Genomic DNA, 19,693 nt, shown 5'->3' on the forward strand with positions numbered 1-19,693 from the left:
TGTGAAGCTGCCTGTTGTGTGTGTGTTTGTGTGGTTAGCACAATGGCACTTAATGTGTGAAACATGTCAGTTCTGTATCCCTGTGTATGCCATTAGGAGTGCAGGCACTACAATGACTCCATTTATAGATGGCTAAATTTGGAATTACAGACACCCTCAGAGCCATGGCTTGGGCCACATGTTCTCAGTACTGCCACCAGCAGCCCAGGCCTGTGCACAGCATCAAGGAGACGAGCACAGTAGTTAGCAGGTGTGCTCTTCTCGCAAATTAAGTGACTCAGAAACAATAATGAGTTGAGCTCTAATCAGTATAATTGTGCCCAGCCAGGGGAATCTGCATGATAAAATTACATCAATGTGTAGAGATTCTCATTGAGTTACTGAAGAAATTCTAGACCAGCCAAATTTGGAAACTGAGAAAGCTGAATAACCAAAGAATCAATCAAGCAAACATTCAGCTGTGCTTTTACGAGTCTATCTTTTCAAGTATGGCTGCTTTTCACTGCTATTGAACTTGTGGACATCATAAGAGGTACGTTTATCAGGAAGTCTTTTATTAAAGGTGTACTGAAGGTGTATTGAAATATGAGTTGCAAAGATAAAGCACTTGTTGGGCTGTAAGATTAAGTATAATGTGAAATGTACATATCAACTTATACTCTGCATTTCAGATCAATTTGCTGGATTTCTGATACTGCTTTCAGTAAATTATTCTGTCTATTGTAGATATTGCACATATATCAGTTGCAAAACTATTTATAATCCTCACAGAAGCAGTCGTGTTGTCTTGGTTACTTGCAATGGTATGGGTAATGTTTTGTGGGGGACATTTTCTCAGTAAATATATGCCTAACTTTAATTAGTGTGTGGATCCAGCTGTAGGATAAGCACTACAAACATTAGTGTCAGGATAAGCACTTTCGTTCCTTCCTAATGAAGTTCCATGTACTTTAATAAGGGAACGAAAGTGCTTATCCTGATACTAGTGCTCGTGGTGCTCATCCTACAGCTGGATCCTCATTTTGTATGTGGTTTACTGGTTTATTGGAATTTAATTAGAGTGTGGCTAAAGATATATAACTCTCTGGCACATGAACAGCATGCTTTATGGCCAAAGGGGGGATATAGGGTATATATTTGGCATGGCTGTGCAGGAACAAGGTTGCTAATATAACTTTTTTCCATACCTACAAAGTAATGCCTAAAAATAGGGAAAGCAGAAGCACACTGCTGACAGTGCAACTTCTGTTGAGAAATTCACCTGTAAGATGCAGAAAATGAGGTGCTAGTCCAGTCTCTCCATCTTCATGGACAACAGCTCTTTGTCCTGCATGCAGCTGACCAGGCATACCTGGATGGTACCTAGGATGATGTGACAGCTCTCATTGCACTTGATGGCCATATGCACAGTTATGACATAGTGCACTGCAGGGACAGTGACATCATACATGCTGTCCAAAAAAGAGCTCAACTCTTGGCATGGGAAGGTAGGGCATGGTGTGTGTGTATGTGTGGGGGGGGGGCTATTGAGTTTACCAGATCCCATGGAGATGGAGAAGTTCTTGGCCTCTCTCAGAGACAGTGTCACCTCAGCAATGTCTCACAGTGCAGTGCTGGATGTTGTAGCAAAGCTGGATAAGCCACAGAGACAATCAAATGGAAATGACCCAAATATGTAGACCTATTTCTGTGTAAGAATACCTGTAAGTCCCCTCCACCCCTTAATCACTGTCAAATTTACTAAAGCAGTCTGATTTACAGTATATAGGAACAATAAATTACAGTACTAGTTTTAATGTTACTAATTGTAAAACTCAGTTGCATCTGTACTTCTGATATTGGGGTTCTTACACAGTATATCTTGTGCTCTGGTGTATTCACTGGTGATTCTTTATCCAGCATCAGCACTGTGGAACTGCCCCCAACTGATGTTGTAGGAACTGCAACCTCCTGATAATAATGTCAGCGATGAACTGATGCCGCCAAAGTGTACAGTGTGTGTTGGACACAACCTCTGTGCCTCTGGATACCCTGGCTACCCACACCACACTGGGAGGACAGGTTAATGGTGATATTATTAATCAGGGAAATACACTAGCCTTCAGTACACAGATGGCAGAACCTGTCCATAACCCCCATGGGCAAAGAATTCAACACAGGGGATTTGGTAATGGTGCATCATTACCAACCATAGTTACCACCCTTCCTCTGAGATTGGTGTATCAGTTACTGCAACCCAGAGTAGATTCAGGGTTGTTGTGGTGACACGGGCTAATACAATCGCAGCCATGGTTAAGATAGTGAGGATAATGCAGGGTGTGCGTGATGACCTATGGGAATGCATGCCCCATGTGTATGTCTGGATAGACTCAGTCACTCACTAAAATGTGCACTTTTTTCTCTGGCTGACCTTCCAGGGTTGAGGGGTCAATCATGAAGCAGGTCACTCCACAGATGGCAGCCATCACTGCCATGGATGACCAAGAACCCACTCCTGCAGTGCTAGCACTTCCATAGCTGCACCTGTTGTGGAGATGTCTACACCAAGGACAGAACATCCCTGTGGTTGTGGCTGTTACCACAGTGGTGCCTCTCACAACAGACATTCATCATGGTCATGCAGCACAGTGTCATCCAGCCAGGGTATTGCTAGGTCAATTGCAACTCCTGTTAGAGTCTGTTGTCATGGGTGGGAGTGTGCAGGTGAAGCCAAAACCTTTGCTATGGGTGCCCTGGACCTGTCCAGTAGAATAAGCCATAGTGCTGCAACAACTGCACAGACTGTATCCCAGCAGACCAATTCTGACACCACCACCACAGTACCTAGTATGTGACACACTTCCACTAGCACTTCTCAAAGAATTTGAGAAAATTAAATTAAAGGCCCCCCACTGAACAGACTCAAAAATAATCCACCTTGGTGGAATCCCAACATTAGAGGTTGTACAACAAAAGGAGAAAAATCATGAAAAAAATGGTAGTTTAATGCCCAGCAAGGTAAAAACTTCCTTGTCAATCTTAACAAGCAATTCAGGGTGCTAATGAAATCAGCAGAAGCCAAGTTTGAGGTAAAACTAGCCTCCCAGGCCAAGAACAGTCACAAAGCATTCTTCAGCTATATCTGCAAATAAAAGGAAATACACAACAATGTGTCAAATTAATTGTAAATGGAGCCACTTATACTGAACTGAAGGATATAGCAAGTCTACTGGCCAACAAATGTAGCTTCAGTTTTACTCCTTTCCGCCCTGGGCACCCCTCAGGAAATATCCTCAACCAACATGTGGTAGGAAAATCCTTGTATGTTGCTCAGCTTATAAGCAAGGGCATGACATCTATGTCCAGAGTGTTCATCATGCCACTATACCCAGCCCTCATCGGACCCATCATAGTATAATGCCCCCTTTGGTATGTACCTGACCAGACACGTGCAGCAAATGGAACATCCACAAAGGCTTGTTATAAAAATAATACAGAGAGTAAACTCAATGTTGTACTCTGATCACATCAAAGCCCTGTCTCTTTACTTGGTATCATACAGACTTCTGAGAGTTGATCTTTGCCTGGCATACAGGTTATCCCTGGACCCTGTTTTGATGCACCTTTGGCACATCTGCAAAAAGCAGTATCAGAACTACTAGAGTAAAAGACCTAAATTTTGCTTGCAACATTAATAGGACATGTTGGAGAGAGAGATGTGTTTCCTTAAAAATTCCCATTATCTGGACAGACTCCCCATTCATGTGAAACAGAGTTCCTCCCTATCCCTATTTAAGTGCAACTTAGACCAGTGGATGGTTAATTGGAAATTCACCCCGGTCTGGCTCCTACATCTCTGATGAACAAAGGTAGGCAGTAAATCTCCCCCTATAAACCAAGTATAAATCAAATTTGTGGGTCACATTTGGGTTGCACGGCTAGGCTTATATGGGGCCTAGTGGTCATTAGCTTAGTATATACCTATGAACCTTAACTCCCCCACCTATCACTAGGAACAGGTCCTCAGTGCACTCTCCAAGGCTAAGAACACTGCATCAATGGACCCCAATAATATCCCAGGATGCATCCTTAATAGCATGAAACATGACCTATCAGGACCACTAGAACCACTTTTTAACCAAGGCCTCCAGGCAGGTTTCTTTCCAAGTGAATGGAAGACTGCAAGTATAATCCCTCTGCAGAACGGCAAGACATCTAATGACCCAGGTAACTACAGCAGACCTATAAGTTTGATTAGTCTCATATGCAAAGCCATGGAAGTAATTATCATGTAAATGATAATGACAAAGAAATCCTTCAGACACTGGGTCCAACTCAGTCTGGTTTTGTCAAGGGCTGTTCAAGCCTACTCAGCCTGATGGACTTCTTCGGGAAGGTTACCAAAGCAATGGATGAGGGCAGAATGGTTCCTACTACGTACCTTGACCTAGTCAAAGCATTCAACACAATGCTACACCCAGGGTTGTAGACAAACTCATGACATTGGGTATAAAATCGTGTGTCACCCACTGCACACCCAGTTGGCTCAAAGACAGAACCCAAGAAGTTTGGATAGGAGAGTCTACCTCTACAAAAAGCCAGTCATTAGATGAGTTCCTTAAGGCTCAGTGCTAAGGCTGCTCCTTTTTGGCATCTACTTCTCTGAAGTCAGAGTCAACATCATGTGCCTCTAGTTGACCAAGTTTGCAGATGATTGCAAACTAGGTGCAGTCACTGAATCCCACAAAGACACAAATACCCTCTAAGAAGGCCTGATACAAACCGATAACTGATGCCAGAGCCATGGTCTACAACTTAATGCTAAGAAACGCATACTAGTTTCCTTTTGGAAGACAGCTAACCCTGGAAACTACCACATTGATAATACACCTTAAGAGTAAACCCCATGGTTAGGGATTTGGCAACCCATGTAGACAGTAACCTGGCCCTTGACAATCATGTGCCTACTGTAGTATGGAAATAATTTTATGTTGCACAAATTATAAGCAAGGGTGTGGCATCTAGGACCAAGGTTGTCATTGTTCTGCTGTACTCAACCCTCATTAGACCAATCTTTGAGTACAATGCCTGCATCAGTATGTACCAGACCCAGCATATCCAACAACTGGAGTGTCCACAGAGATTCTTTACAAAAAGAATACATGGCATAAACAACATGTCCTATGTGGACCTCCTCAAAGCACTATCCCTGTACTTGGTCTCCTACAGACTGCTGAGAGGTGATCTATGCCTGACCTACAAAGCATCCTCTGGTCCCACTTTGATGGATCTGTTGGACATCTGAAAAACAAATAGCATCAGAATTACCTAATCCAGGGATGTAAACTGTGTCTGCAACATAAACAGGACATGTTGGAGGGACAGGTATGTATGTCAGAGTCTACTCCTTCTCTGCAACAGGCTTCTTATCCATGCGAAGCAGAGTTCTTCCCCAACCAATGCAATTCAAGCATAACTTGGACCAGTGGATGAGGAATTGGAAATGTACTCCTAGTCTGGCACCTATGTCTCTATTAAATAGACAGAAGCAGCTTGCAATTGTTTAACTATCCATGCCAATGCCTACATACACCCCTTAAAATAACCCTAGGGTATCAAAACTTCTCAGATACATTTGAGAAGCATGGCTGTGCTTAAAAAGCCCCCCTGTGGTTGTTGGCCTGATAATCACCTACAAACCTATAAAGACACCCCCACCTGTACAAATGATAACTGTGATGTGCCTTTTGTACATTGTTATCTTGTAACCTATGTCTGATGCACAGCATTGCCATCCTATGCGTTGGTAAGCACAGCCTGGTGATGGCTTTTGCATACATTATTTTTACTGCATTGTAGCTGCTTTACTCTTGTCTGCAATGTTCTGAAGCAATGTGCAATCCGCTACCACTTTGCTAGTGCCATGGTATGCTGTGCCCACCTCCATCTGGAAGGATCATCTCCTGCTTTTGGCTCCTTGACTGACTGCTTGTCTGTACACACCTCCACTGCATGGTATGGTGGGGACTGCTGCCCCTGCAAGTGCTCACCTTGCTGTAACTGCTTTTTAAATATGATTTTGTGTATCACTGCACACACTGACAATATTTTTGCATGTGTGCCACAGTCATACTGCAGAGTACCACGGGATGAATCCAGGCAGTGAAAATGTGCCTTCAGCAGCCCAAACACATACTCTATAATGTTTCTTGTTTGTGATTGGGAGTGGTAGTACCCGTGATCTGTTTTATTTTGTGGATTTCTTATGGGTGTCATGAGTCAGATTTCCAGAGCATATATGCTATCACCAATAACATGCCATTGTGGGAAGTCACCCATAGCAAACTGCTGGTACAGGTCACAGGTGTGCCATATACAAGAGTCCTGATAACTGTCTACTTGGCCTGCACACATATTGTAGAAGGATGTGTTAAAAATTGATTTTTGCCTGGCATGGCATAACAGAACAAGATGGATGTGACAATAGTCCATTGTTAAGCACCTTGTGCATTACAGACCTTCTGGCATTTGTTGGATTAATACCTTTGCAGTTCATATACCTCCTTCCCAATTTACCAGGTGGGGCCTTTATTTAAATGTGGGCACAACCTATAGTCCCCAATGCCTCAGGGCAAAGGGCTATATCTTAGAAAAATCCAAATAACATGTCAACACTGTAGAGCTTGAAAATCCAAAATTTATTGCAGGTCCGTAGGCAAAAAAAGAGAAAATAATTTTCTGTTTTTTGCCTGTGTAATTGCAATAAATTTTGGATTTTTATGCTCTACAGTACTTTGCATTTTATTTGGATGTATCTCTGACACTGGAATGAGGCTGCTGTTTCTTGCATTGTTTTGGATTTCTTTCTATATCATAGAAATCCCACATGGATGAGTACTACAGAATGGAGTGTGATTAATGTGTTAAAAAATGATCTTTGCCTGGCATGGCATAACAGAACCAGATGGGTGTGACAATAGTTCATTGTTAACCAGCCAGTAATTTAAGCCACTTGCCAGTGGACTATAGTTTATCTGTAGTAGCTGTTCAACTCCATTTAGCTTAGGAAAGTTGACACTCTACCTTATATAGGATGAATAGATAACCTAACCAAACATGGGCTTAACCCTTGTCTTATTAGGTAGAAGAGAAGCTATATAGCAAGCAGAAAGCAATGTGGTAATCCTGGGGAAAACATTCACTTGCACAAGTGTTATGTCTGAAGTATTGTAGAGGTCACTCCTGGGGCTGTTTTTATTTAATTATGTATCTTCATCATTTTATGAAATTGATAGGGGCTGGATTTCTAAACATACAAATGACTGTAAGTAACTTTGGTATCAGCTGATGACATGAATGGGATCAACACTTTCATAAACTCTGTAAATATCTAGGCCAGAAATCATGGACTGAAATTTAACAGAAGTAAACGTAAAGTTACATATTTTGGACCTACCACCATTTAGATTACCACCTCTTTTCAGCAGTTAGTAAAATGAAGGATTTTTGGATTGCTGTCAGTGAAAACTTTTTTTTAATCATTTCTCATTTTTGAGAAACAAAGCAATGCAGTTGTTGGGCCTGATATTAAAATTATGGCAACAAGGGACCCTGTTATTTTATTATGTTCTTTGTAGAAGTCCTTAATTTGGCAGTTATTGCAGTATAATGCACTTTCTGTATTTATATTGTTTTGAGATTAAAATTCTACTTTTTAAACACCTTTATTGAATTATCACTTGTGACATATGCAAACTTATGTTTATATAAGTGTAAATCATATTCACAAACTCACATTTACAAATGTTATACATCACATATATAGTTATATATTATATAATCAAAGCAACATTACATAAATTGTTCAGTTTCTGCCTTCTCTTAAACCTCATTCATCCTGCAAAACATTTTTGCATGTATTGTTCCCAACATTTTCATTTTTTCTATATAATTTACTACTACCCTTTTCTAAACATCTCTCTTCATGTTCTTTTATCATTGTTACAAAATTTGCTACATCAAGTACAGTTAGTTTAGATTTTGATTTCCATTTTCTAGTGATTGTTTTCTTTTTGGCAGCCACCAGAATTAAACATAATAAGGGTTTACTATGTCTAGGCAATTCTGATCCTGTATCTCAGCTCAAAAAAAAAAATATTTCCTTAGTTACACTCATTTGCTCACCCAGTATTCCTGACAGATTACTCTGTAGGAACTTTTTAAAGTCTGCCAACTCATTACACTCTGAGCACATGTGCTTTCAGGTACCTCTTTCTTCCACATTACATCTCCAACATTTGCCATCGATCTGAGGACACATTCTTTGGAGTCTGCTTGGGGTATAAAAGTATCTATGCAAACACTTTCAAGCAAAAATTCTAAATCTTCTAGATTTTTTTGCTTATTTGGGAGCCATGCATATGTTCTCATTGTTCTGCATATCTAATCTCTCTTTCCAATATTTTCTGACCTCTTCGGATTGATTCCTATAGCTGAGATGCCATATTTTATATGCCTTACTAATTATTAATTTTTAATAGCAGCTTCCATTCTAGATTTGATTGAAAAGGCAACCAGTCCAGGTCTTTCATTTAGGATTATCTTATCCCTTTCTCTTTGTCTATACTCTGATATCAGTCCCTGATAGGGAAGGCAGTATCTAGTCTGTAATCCAAATGTCCTCTTGGCCTCTTTCCATTCTATTAACTTTCCCTCTCTAATTATTTTTTCCAATACCTTGGTTCCTTTGCCAGCTTTCTGTGGTAAGTTCCAACCCACTCTTGCCTATTCTGTGTATTTATCACATTATCAAAACCACAAAAGGTCGAATACCTCTTCATCAACCCCTATTTGTTGAATGTGAATCCGTCGAACGATCACTACTGCAAAAATCTTTCCCACAGTAAGTAACACATTAGCCAACCTACTGACTGCAATAAAAACAGCATAATGTAAAACACCCCTCCAAAGTGAGGGACTGTGCCTCCCCACCCCTAACTAAATATACCAACTCCGAGATCGCACTGCAGTAGTGAAAAGGGCAAATTCCCGATGATGGCCCACTAGTTACTTACTGTGGGAAACAGTTTGTGGAAATGATCATTCAACGGATTCAGTGTTCAACAAATAGTGGTCAATGAAGAGGTATTCGACCTTTTGTGGTTTCAACAATCTGATATAGACCTGCCTATTCTCTGTACACCTAATTGCAGTCATCCCTACCGGCAGAATATCCTTTCTCCATTCTCATGTTGGCTTAGTTCTTAGTATACATTCTGCTACTTTATGAATATAATATTCTGTATGACTTTTGTTATTCTCCTTAAGGATCTGCATCCAAAATCCCATTCGTTCCATATTTCTTGAATTACCACCATGCTTCATAATCATCCCTTTCCACTTGGAATTGTAGATTTCTACTTGTGGTATGTATAAGAGCCTCAACTGTGTATCTCTAAAGAGATTAAAATTCTTAAGCTGATTCTGGAGAAATCCACAAAGTGTACTCCTAAACACAGAGATTACTCAGACTTTAAAACTTGGGTCCATAGGACTTTTGCGTTTTTGGAAAACCAGGCTGGTGATTCGTGTTTGGTGAACCAAGAGGTAAATGATGACATTAGTTCTAAACTAAATACATTTGATGACAAACTGTTTAGGGTCCGTAAATTGCAACTGGAAGTCGCTTATTTTCGGGAATGCATTAAATTAAAGATAGTGCCTAAGGGAATGAGGCACTGGCAATTTCCTGCTGGTTTGATAGAAGGTTCTTCTTTCCACGAGGCTTTAGTCAAACTCTTTGACAAGCATGGGATGGAACTGCTTAATTTATTTTGTGTGCACTATCAGGAATCAATTGATGGTCTGTTAGCTGAAATAGGAGAACTTAATGATTCAATAAAATCTGATATCAATTTTAAAAGATATCAATATGATTACGATAGATGCTTTTTGAGTATAGATGATCATCTTAGCAAAATGAATGCCACTAAAATTAAAAAAAATTAAACGTGACCTCAGAGATTACAGTGAGGGTAAAGCGTACCCCCACCCCCCACTGTCTGAAAGATCAATAACTGGGAAAAGCCATATACCTACAAATACAATGGACACTTCTGATAAAGGAGGTGGAGTTGCCAAACAAAGGCTGGAAATGGGGGATGAGTTCGAAGAGGAACTAATTACTGACTCTAGTGGAGACATTAGGAGAAGTGAAAGAATACTACAACAGCAAACTCGATTAAATCAAAATAACCTTCGGACTGAAGGTGATGATACTAATGGATCATTCAATAATAACAACAGAGGGAGAAATTTTCAGGGGCAAGCCTCGAGGCGTCCCTCACAGAACAGGAGGCCGAATGGGAACAGGAGGAGGAAACGTTAACTAACACGACCTTAGGCTCACCCTTGGCGGACGATTTCCCCACTTGTACTGTAGTATCTAACTCTTCTAATGACTTTAAAATCTACAATTACACTAACTTGTCAATTTGTGACCAAACTATTGAATTACTTAGTAAAGGTTATACTTTTGTTCCAACAAACAGGTTCAACCTAGCAGAAATGCTGATTGATGTAAAACTGTTTATTAGGAAATTGAACCTGTTAACACTACTTGGTAGTGAATTCAATAACAAAACAGACTATTTCATTTCTAGTGTGTATAACCCCCCCCCTCCATCCATCTTTAGCCCTCTTTGAGAAAATAACAGAAATTGATTTAAGAAAATTAATTGAGGGTAAAAAGAGTTATAAAAATAACATTACTAAAGAAGAGAAAGATATTTTGGCACTTTTGGGACAGGCACCCATTAGGATAATGAAACCCGACAAGGGGGGTGGGTTAGCCATTATGTTTAGTAGTGATTATAATGACAAAATGGCAAAGATACTTGACACCAACACTTACTCAAAGACATCTTTAAGTGAAATGAATTCAGCACATCAGAAAGTGAAAAGCTTTTTTGAAGAGCTATATATAGAAAGAAGGATAGAGAAAGACATGTACGATTACTTACACCAACCGAAAATTAGGACACCTGTCCTTTTTGGTATACCAAAAGTTCACAAAGATTTGCAAAATCCACCAATGAGGCCCCTTGTGGATGGGAGGGGTAGTATAACGTACACCTGCTCTAAAGTGGCAGACAAAATCCTGCAAAAATATATTAAAAGTGAAAAGCAGATTTCAAAGGATTCATGGTCTTTCCTTTGTTCAATAAATGACTTGCCTTTTATATCTGAGAGTTTTTTCGTAACACTAGACGTTAAAGATTTTTACTCCTGTATTCCCCATGAATTAGGGATTGAATGGGTAGCACAACTAATGAGGGAACGAGGAGCTCCTACTAGTGAAATTCAGTTAGTGAGCGAGTTATTGGATGTAGTACTTTCTTACAACTACATTCTATTCAACCAAGAGATATTCCATCAAAAAATAGGCGTGGCGATGGGGTCCCCTAGCGGAGCCAGCCTAGCAAACCTATTGATGGCCTCCTGGGAGACGAAGACTATACTAGAAAATGAATCTATTAAGAACCAGATTTTATTTTACACAAGATTTCTTGACGATATCTTCTTGATTTTTGAAGGTACTCAGGTAGATATTGAAAAGTTGGTAGCAACACTTAATACAAGTACAGAATTCCTTAAGTTCACTTACAAATGTAGTAAAGATTCTATAGAATACTTAGACATAGACTTAAGGAAAGATTACATCAACAGTAAATATAAGTCAAGAATCTATAGGAAGGAGACATATTCAAATATGTTTTTACACTTCACAAGTTGCCACCCCCTCTACCAGAAAAAATCTATCATAAAGGGCCAACTGGTGAGGTCTGCGAGGATGACAACAAGTGATAGTGACTTCCTAGAAGAATGTAATTTGTTAGGAAAGTTCTTCCTCCAGAGAGGATACCCATATGAGTTTGTTCAAGAGATTATAATAGAAGTTAAGACTAAAAGGCAAGGAGGCTACTACAAGCCACTTTTAGGTACCAATCAATCATTAAGTGGAGCTAGTATGTCTCAAACTACTGATGAAGTTAAATTTAACTTTACCTGCAGTCTCATAACAATATTTAATTTGGATTCCCAAGACATTAGAAATATAATCTTGAAAAACTGGGAACTTTTATCCAAAGATAATTACCTTAAAGATTTAGTGCCCGAAAAACCAAAGATAATTTATAAAAGAGGTACAAATCTGAAAGAAATTTTGCAAACCAAGAACACTAGAAAAGCCACAAACGTCGGCATGACTAAGTGTGGTATGTGTAATATGTGTAAATTTGTAGAAGAAGGCCGCACCTTTACAATTAGGAATACAATCTATAAGATCAAAAACAAATTTAATTGTGGTAGTAAACAAATTGTTTACAAAGCAAAATGCGTGGTGTGCGGCCTTCTACATAGGTAAAACAGATAGAAGACTGCAGGAAAGAATATACGAGCATAACTACTGTATCAGTAGACAGAAATTAGAAAATGCTTTGGCTAGGCACTGCTTAGAAAATGAAGGCCATAGCTTTAAATTTAAAGCGATTGACCAGTTAATAGAGGACCCTAGAAATAAATATGAGCCTTTAAAACTAGAAAGGAAAGAACTGGTCTGGCAGTTAAGAACAAACGCGAACCAGTTTCCAGGAATCAATGAAATGTCATCAATCAAATGCATTTTGAGGTTGAAAAATATGGAAAGATGATAGGATGCACCCAAGGTAGGGCCCTTAAAGTATACATTTAACTTAAAAAGGACAAGTCTTGGTTGTAGGGATATATATATAATTGTTTTAAGTTTCCAACAGGAAACTTACTTATAAAATAGAATTAAGTAAGTAAACTTTTATTTAAAGTGTGTTCTTAGAGCTTTATTAGAATAGGCTAGCGATTTATAAAGCGACTTCAAAGGTGTAATTTCACCTAGGTAACCTTTTGCTACTAATGTCATTAATATTATTAAGTTGTTATTAACACTATTAAAATTGTTAGGAAGCGAATGCTTTTTAAAGAAAAGCTTAGATTTTTAAGGAAATATGAGAGGTGGGACAATGTTACTATAACATTTACAACATAAAAAACACCTCTGATTAGGTGTATATAAGTTTTAACGTATTTATATAGATTTTTAACATGATTGTGTAACTCTTTAAAACTCTTTAAAACTTTTAAGAAGTTTCTCAAAGTTCCTTGTGTAGACTGAAGCTCTAGCCTTAATGAAGAGCTGATTGTTTAATTACATTATTGCTCAATTAAAAGGAGCTTAAATACAAGGAACAGGTTCACTGCCTTGTTGTCTTCTGAAGAAGTTGCGTTTGATTTAGCGACGAAAAGTGTATTGTACTACAGCGCTTAAAGAGATTTACTAGTTCGAATAAACTGGATTTTTATAAAGTCGAGCCTCAAGAGTACTTTATAAATTTGTTAACTACACCTGCAGAAACTTTTTGGAGTAACCGCTTTGGAATCTAGGTCCTTTTCGCTGGTTTATTACTCAGACTTTGACAGACCGGGTAAACTGAATTTATATAGTGTAGTTTACAGATTCATAAATGGTAAATTGTGTGTATGGTCTTTCAAGCTTTAAGGGACTATGCCTAACAAGCAGAGCTAGGACTCTAAGTTTCATAAAATTATAGGAAGACTGAGTACCCCTTGCCTCAGTTTTGCTATTATGATAAATAGCACATGTAGGTGACAGTTTACAACACAGTGTGTAAATTAGGTTATGGAACTGCCTTCTGTTAAGTTATTATCAGTTTCATAATATACCAGAAATCAAACAAAGAGCAGGCATAATGGCAGCTCACAAAAAATATCCCCCGAATTTAAACAAACTCTGTTTTCCTCAAAGACCTTACCACCTGAATGTAGTTATTCTTGTAATTTATAAATAGAGACTGGGAATTTTAGAAACCCACAATCAAATGGTCAACAGTCAAAAGCATTCTGTAGAAATGTGATTCTTCCAGTCAGATAGACTATTATTGGTCTTTCCTTAAATATAAAACTATATATTTCAGACAGTGGAGTTTTCACCAGCACCATTGTTGAACAGGAGAAAGCTTAGAACAAATTTTCCAGCATTATTCACTTCGCTAGGACCTGAGGACTTCAGAAGAGACAAAAGGGGAGAAGATGTCTTATGAACTCAGAAAAGTTTTTTTCTCTTTTAAAGGAAAGAGAAAGACAGAAGATGATGACTGTTGGAAATAAATACAGATTCAAGCCACTGTAGTTACAGTAGAGAGTCAATTATCTGAGCTAATTGGGACCTAGGGTAGTTTGGATAATCAAATTGTTTGGCTAATCAAACATATCATTGAACTGGATAAAAAAACTTCTAAAATCTTGTTTTATTCTGGATGCAAGAATACACTTCTCAATTCAGAGATTCCAATGGACAATAAAGAATATTTTTCACACACAAACTGGCTACATGCTCAAAACACATGCTCAAGCGAATACGTATAATGTTTACATATTCAGACTTTATGATTTTTCCTGCCTGAAAACTTTGGAAGGCTGGTTCTGATAACTGATGTTTCTGATAACTGACGTACAGATAATCAACTCTCTACTGCACATCCAAAATCACATGTACTACAAGGTGATGACATGTAGCTAGCATTACAGAAGATACGTTGCCAGAACAGGTACCCAAAAATGTCAAGTGTACAGAATCAAGAATCGCTCCGGAATATAGTGAATTCTTCTTTTACATTACATGCATCTATGACATTTTTGCTGAAGACATTACAGTGCTGAATGTAGCTATTCAAGACCTTAAAACAATCTTGTGATAATACTGCTGCTGCATGACTTGTTATAAAAACAGCAATACCAAGATGCCTCAGGGCAGTAATTACTATACCTGCTATGGCAGGCTGGTGAAAAAGCTGCTACAGTACATATTTCATACTAGTTTCAGTGGAGTAGTTGTGCTTCTGAGTAATTGTCTCTTGACTCACTAACACTAGTTGTAGAGTTAATATGATAACTGTGATGTCTAAGTGTAAAAACATGCACATATTGTGCATAGAAGGGACACTTAAAAAAATGTCACATATTGGGAATTTGATGTACTGTTGCTTTATTACTGGGTAGTCTGGGGTATAAATCAAGTCAATCCACTGGGTTAACAGAGACTCGGCAATAGAGGCTTAAAATGGAGTGTATGTATATATATATATATATATATATATATGTGTGTGTGTGTGGGCTCATGCCGTCTACAACTCTGTCATCCTGAATTGTTTATTTATTTATTTAATTTATTTATTTTACATTTGTTAACCGGGTTAGTCTGACTGAGCATTTGGCTAATTTTCAGCAGAGACCAGGGGAGAAAAGCTCCTCAGGGAAAAAAAACAATTTTAACTTTTTTTTTTAGTACATAGTATTAATAATCAGCTTCCAGCAGAGACCTGAGGAGAAAAGCTCCTTAGGGAATACAATTTTACAGAGTACTAACAATCAGCAGACGAATATGAGACTTGTTACAGACAAAGTATTAACAATCAGCAGATGAATATGAGACTAGTTACAATATCATTTAAGCTGTTTATACGAAATAAGTTAACAGTCAGGAAAGGATTATGAAACCAGTTACATATTTTAAAAGGGTTGGACCTTGTTAACTAGCAATCTTCCACTGCAGATCCAACAGTAATATTATTACTTTACTGACACATTTATTTGTTTATTTAGGTTTTTAGTTACATTTGTAGTTCTTATCAGGTTTAGCAAAAAAAAAAAAAAAAAAAAAACTGCCAAACAGCTCTATTGTTTAGATGTCTGAGACTGATGTGAAATATAGCATTAAAAACCTGCAGATCCTGTTTCCTAAACAGGTTCAGAGCCTACCTGTTTCCTATCTTCTCTGATTTATAATATGCATGTATGCAGGTGTTGAAAATACTATTGCTGAGGAAAGAAATGTTCAGCAAATTAGGAGTGTTTTTTTTCTCTTAGTGTACCATAGCAACATCCTCTTTAAAATTTGCTTTGAAATTTCTCTAGTATGCAATCATACTTTTTCTATAGTTACAATTTTTTGCAATGTCAATTTTATTTTTATGTTTTTAACCATTGGATCCACATGTTTTTGCCTCAGCTGCCCCTGCTTGGTTTTGGAGCACTTTTTTATTAGTTTATTAATCCATCTGCAGCTCTTTCTGATCTTCGAGTACTACTTTGCTAATCCATTACTTCTTATGTATAGATTCCATGTCAGAGACATCTGAAAACGGAGTATATCTACACCTGGTAGTTATGGTGAAAATACACTGGAAAATTATTTTGAGTAGTTAACATATGCCATTCCAGAGACTTGCACATGTAGAACTAAAATCTATCCACAGTGAATAATATAAAGTCAGAAGAAATTAGCTGAAAGACATTACTAAGCCTTTTGCCTTCTTACAGATGTTCAAAAACATTACTAAGCCTTTTGCCTTCTTACAGATGTTCAAAAACATTATACTCGTGCAGAGACCACTTACAGATGTTCAGAAACATTATACTCATGTGCAGAGACCACTTACAGATGTTCGAAAACATTATACTCATGTGCAGAGACCAACAAATGAAGGATTAAAGCAATAACTAAGATGGGAACAGAGACCATTCCTGATAGAGACCAATATTTTAATGGAAGTTAGAGGAGTTAGCAACAAAGCTGAATATTATTAGGAAGATAGAATCAGTCAAATATTCTGCAGAAGTCGTGATTTGAAGATGCAAGTGGTGAATGCAGAACAAGGGGCCAGTAAAAGTAAGAAAAGCAAGGCTTTTATTGAACTAATTGTCAGGAAGCTTGAAAGAACAAACATAAACATTAAATAAGAAAATAAATAAATATTGGCAGCCTGCAGAAACAGAGGTCATGGTTTGTGATGAGAACTGGGATGCTGGGATGTTCCCACCTCCCCACAGTACATTTATCAGCTCCTTCTTGCAAATATTCCATACATAGGATTCATTTTCAGAAGATGTATAGTTTTATATCATGTGTAAGTTAGTTTTTACTCTGTATTCTATAATCACATAGAAACCAGGAAGAAAACTCAAAATTGAAAGCAGGTACAAGAAGCAGTGTTTTCCCTACTTAGATAATAAACTGTAGTAATCTCAGTGAGGCATCTGTCATTATGCGACTTTTTGTGGAGCACAGAGGTAGTAAATTGTCCTTTGCAGCAGACAAAATGGTCTATTATCTTATGACTCATTAAATGCCTACTGCATACATCTATGAATTATCTCATTGTTTTTCACCCAAATAACTCTTCAGAAAAGGTAGTCATTTCCAATAAGGTTTTACTCCAAGCCACCCATCTTTTTTTTTTTTTTTTTTAAACTAGAGTGCATTCTTAAAATGCAGTGAGTGACAGAGAAGGGAGGCACTTTATTGATGGGGAGCTTTCATATTAATATGCTAGACGTAAATTATAGCATGTCAGCTCAAGCCACACCTGAAAGCAGGATCGCCTGTTCTTACCTACAAGGACTAGGCTCAAGTAACTAGAACTATAGTTTGATTGAGACAGGGCAGTCTTGGACCTAGTGTTCTGAGATGAGTAGAAGATCTCTGGCTTAGTAATGCACAGTCATCTGACAGTGAGTTATTTTATTTAATTTATTCTGAATTTGTTAACGAGGTAGGAGCACTGATCCCATTTTGAACCTAATTCAATCTCAGCCCAGGGTAGACACAATAGATACATGATATTATATAAAGATTACTTACTATTTATTTATTTACTGACATTTGATTATGGGGAAAGTCCAACTAAGTAGGCGCCCATTTTCAGCAGAGGCTTGGGTAGAAAAGCTCCAAAGTATAACAAAACATTTTAAGAATAATAATAATAATAATTATAGTTGTTGTTGTGTCTTTTGGCTTTTCCCAGTTAGGGGTTGCCACAGCGGAACTCCGGTCTGCTAATGATTGGTAGTTGATTTTTACGTGCCGAGTTACCAGCCCTGATGCACAACCTTCAACGAAGGTACGCCCATTCACGCATGTCACGCAGAAGACGGTCTAGCTGAGAATCGAACCGGACAGCGTCTTACTGTGAGGTGACAATGCTACCGCAGCACCACCACGGCGGTAATAATAATAATTATAGAATCTTTAAAAATAATACAAAAAATGCTGTTTAAATAATTATACCAAATTCCACATAATATGAAAACATTGGTTAAGAGTAGATACAAATTAAATAACAATGATTTAATACTTAGAGAAGTTTTAGACAGTTTACTGATAAATTAAAGGTAAGTTAGTATAATACAAACAGGAATTGCAATACAAAGTGAGAAAAAGCAGGCTTATGGTATATTTAGAGAGAGAAAACCAGGGGAGAGAAAGTGATAGTAGTAAAGAAGTGAGTGAAGAAGGGAGAGTAAGGAGATGTAAGGTATGAATAAGTATCTGTCCACATTTAGGGATATAGTTTATTCTGGTGTTGAGCAAGAACAGAGCCAACTTTTGGCTAGGAAGTCTTTCAGAATGGTTTTGAAGGATGGGAGGGAGGTTATTGACCTGATGGACAGAGATATGGAGTTCGAGGCCTTAGCAACATGGTACGAGTACAGATAATGTCCAACAGATTTGATAGGTCTGTGGACAGATAGGAGTTTATGGTCACTGGATCATAATGACCAACTAGGAACATAGTGTGTAGAATGTTACTTAGTATTGGACAAGCAGATGGATAGTTTAATATGTGTTAAGAAGCTATGTATTTTAGTTGATGGGATAGTTCTAACCAATTTAGGCTTTTTAGTGCTATATGGTAGGTTCTTGTCAAAGGAAAAAACTTTAAAGACCAATTCACGTTAGGTTCAAGCAAGGCACCCTTTATTACTTGCAGCAAGGAGACAAAGCATGTAGGTACAGGATTTGTCTGAATTATTAATGATTAGTATGTTATACTTATACAGTTCTCTTCCTGTCACACAGAAAATGTTACCATTCTATTGCTGACGTAGTTAGACACAGCTTTCTGTATGTTTTACAGAAAATGTTGCTAAACTTATTGCTGACCAAGTTAAATTATCTGCCATTCTGCAAAACATTTTGAGAAAAACAACCTGGCTTTGGGTTTATGTCAGTCCATTTCAACATTTCACTTCTTCCATTGTACTGTTCTAATACAGGTGTTACATTTTGTCTAGATTCAAGGTACATTTCTAGCTTTAGTACAAGTAATGCTGACTACGGTTTAAACTTTCAAGCATCTATTGTTTTCTTTATCAATAGCTTTTAACAGCTGCATGTTTTCTCATGGCATAAGCAGAAATGAATATCCCTTTGTTAAGTTTCATGACATTAGCAGAAATGAATTACTTCTTGTTATTTTCATGACATTAGCAGAAATAGAATGCTTCTTGTTAAGTTTCTAATAGCTGTGCAGATTCATGCAGTGTGAACAGAATAAATGTATTAACCCTTTTAAATCTCAAATGCACTAAGCATGCATATTACTATTACATATTTTTCTAACATTTCCCCCCTTTTAATACTTTTATTCTACTTTCAAGATAAGCATAAACAGTTTTTCTTTCCCTAACCTCTTCCTACTCAGGATTTGCAGTTAAGAGAGTCATTCAGTTTAAACTTATGAAAGCATTTTCAGTTTTTTAGCAATTCTTCGAGTTCTGCACCTTGGTATAAGGTTTCTGAAACTGACATGTCTATAAAGTC

The 19,693-nt window shown here is 37.8% G+C and overlaps 1 long non-coding RNA gene across 1 annotated transcript in view; it reads left to right on the top strand.

Annotated features, from left to right (window-relative positions):
- The first annotated feature begins 239 nt into the window (after positions 1–239).
- LOC122817368 overlaps positions 240–19,693 on the top strand; it is a 189,751-nt gene continuing 170,297 nt past the window's right edge. The window contains exon 1 of the long non-coding RNA XR_006367224.1: positions 240–532. This is a non-coding gene — a long non-coding RNA (uncharacterized LOC122817368). The remainder of the gene's footprint in view (positions 533–19,693) is intronic.

Source organism: Protopterus annectens, chromosome 12.part0 (assembly GCF_019279795.1).
Source record: "Protopterus annectens isolate FY-2018-M chromosome 12.part0, PAN1.0, whole genome shotgun sequence".
In the NCBI taxonomy this organism is placed as follows: domain Eukaryota; kingdom Metazoa; phylum Chordata; order Ceratodontiformes; family Protopteridae; genus Protopterus; species Protopterus annectens.